This window comes from Calidris pugnax, unplaced genomic scaffold (assembly GCF_001431845.1).
Source record: "Calidris pugnax isolate Ruff unplaced genomic scaffold, ASM143184v1 scaffold133, whole genome shotgun sequence".
In the NCBI taxonomy this organism is placed as follows: domain Eukaryota; kingdom Metazoa; phylum Chordata; class Aves; order Charadriiformes; family Scolopacidae; genus Calidris; species Calidris pugnax.
This window is the reverse complement of record NW_015090977.1, coordinates 4,909,223-4,911,751: the sequence shown is the minus strand read 5'-3', so window position 1 is coordinate 4,911,751 and position 2,529 is coordinate 4,909,223.

The following is a 2,529-nucleotide window of genomic DNA, read 5'->3' as shown; positions in this document are numbered from 1 at the left end:
AAACAGTAAGTTCCCAGAACTCGCACTGACACACGACTGTGTATGTATATACGTTATTGATTTATTGGTGGCAACCTGTACAGCAAGTTATAAATCCCAGCCTGTGTTACAGTGTGTGTCTCGCTTAGAGCTTGGTCACGCTTCATTTCCCAGCAAAGCTCAGGCTGAAAAGGGGAGTAACTAAATACTTTAAATGATGTAACAGAGCTTAGTTAAAGGGTTGAGCTTTTTTTTCTTATTAAAACCACTCTTTTCAGACTGCGTTTTGCTTTGATCTGTGGTCAAAAGCATTATTTAATGTAACTCGTGAATCTGATCTTGCTTGAAGTCGGACATGAGCTGAGTTGGTGACGGTGCTTTATTGCAAAATGGCGGCGCCGTCCCTCTCCACCTGAGCGTGGGGGCTCCAGACACGGTAAGAACAGTCCATTAACTAGTTCGTAATTACTCATCACTTAATTGCCTTTTAAAAATCTTTTGAAGGGCCAAAGCTCTTTTTAAAAATGTGGTTTATGGGGCATGGTTGCTGTGCACCTCCTGGCTAAACCCGAGGGGTTTGGAGGTCTCAGCAGCGGGATGAGGCTGTGGTGGTCTCCATGATGGTCTCCATGATGGTGGTCTCCATGGTGGTTTCCTCAGTGGTCTCCTCGCCATCCCCCTCCTGCAGCTCAGTGTCTGGGGGGGGCTGAGAAGGGGCTGGGAGACCCTCCTGCCCCGACATGGAGGAGACACAGCGGAGCCCAGGTGGGACGTGGTGTGCCAAGCCCGTGACGGTGTGGTTATTGCTCCTCCACTGCCACTTCAAAGACGGGGTGACAGGTCAGCCGTAGTGCGGTGGGAGCCATGGTGAGGATGGCTGCTGGTGTCCCATCTTGGTCAGCTGCTGATCAACCAGCGGGACAAAGCCAAGCAGATGTATCTTACTTCGCGTCTTGCCTCGGCAAACTCTTTGCGAGCAACAGTGGGTTTCCTTTGGTTTCCCATAATTTATTTTATTTGGCAGGAGATGCAGTTTGATTCCCCACCACCCTGTAGCTGCTGGGAAAGTCGCATATATTAAGCTGAGGCATTTTTTTTGTTTCTTTCAAAGTAATTAACCAGCGTGTACGTGGTTAGCTAACTCGATTTTGTCGTGTAGGAAGCCATGGGGTGCACGGGGCCGGGAAGCTTGCTGTCCTGTGACGTACTCTGTCTGTCTGTCCCGCTGCAGCGACCTTTACAGTAACACGCTGCTTCTAGCCCTTTTCTCTCATAGCTCTTGAAGGAACTGGTTTGAACTTTGGCTTTTAGGTGGAAGAGTGTGAAAGCGAGCGTGGGGCAGCGTGGGCAGCACCCCGGCAGGAGTGAGGGATCCCTCTCCCCAGCAAACGCTTGGGTTGACTTTGCAGGAAATTTATACCCTTTAAAACTGTAGTGAGCTGAAATGCAAATCCTAGCAGAGTGTTAACTGATGGAATGGGTTTGCTGGCTTTTTTTTTTGCCAGGTATTGAAGCCAGACTGGTCTGTGGGTGAGGTGGTGGAAGGTGGTGGTGGTCTCACAGCGCTGTAGTAGAGCATCCTCTGAGAGGACCTTTAAAGAAGGCTTGGAGAGGAGCAGGCTCAGAGATGCAGAGAGCAGCGAGTGCTGCTGGGGTCTGGGTGACACCTTCCAGCTGGTTTTTAGCTTGCCCAAGACTTGGAGCAAATGCTTTCTGCGGTGAGGTAGCCATGAGGTGAAAGTAGACGTGGTGGGAACGGAGGCAGAGATGACTAACAGCCTGGTGTAGGCGCTGAGGAGCATGAGGAGGAGGAGAGACACTTTGGGGTTAGGGTTGAGGACGCTGTGAGTGAAAGCTGAACCTGGTTTCTGGAGAGATGACGATGACACCAGTGGTGGAGACCCAGCCCGGGTGCTGCTGGTTGGACCTGGAGCTTGTGAAGGCATTCATCAGCCCTGAGTGCCCGTGGTTTTGAGGAGGGTGGGAAGAGGGAATAAATAATGCTGGAAGATGAAAATTTCTATTTGGAACAAATAGACAGTGTTCTGTTCTTTTCCTGAGTGAGCAGAAAAGCTTGTTAAATAGATCCTACAGACCTTTGGCATCAAGGTCTTTGTAGCTCTGGACAGTGTCCTGTTCTTTGTGTTTTATAAAAAAGTGTTAAATTCAAGGTGTGGAAGAGACGCTGTGTTGGCTGTGATACTGGGGGGGTCTTTTCCCCCAGCAGAGCCCTTGGTGCTGGCGTTGGTGTTTGTGCAGCTGCTTTATGCTGATAGGGGCTGCTTCTGAAAAGCCAGTACTGGCTTTTCCCTCTTGCGAGATTTTTTGATAGGCTTTCCCTACGTTTGTGGTAGTGGCTGCTGTTATTGTCAACAGACAAAGCCACAACAAGTTTTTTTTGTATTTTTTTCTTTTTCTTTTTTTTTTTTTTTTTTTTAAGGGGTTTTTTTTACTACTCCATGTGCTGAAATCAGATCTCTTTTACAAACTTGATTGAGCCTTTGGGACTCCTCTCTCCGTATTTTCTTGTGTTTCCTGTTCTAATGAGGC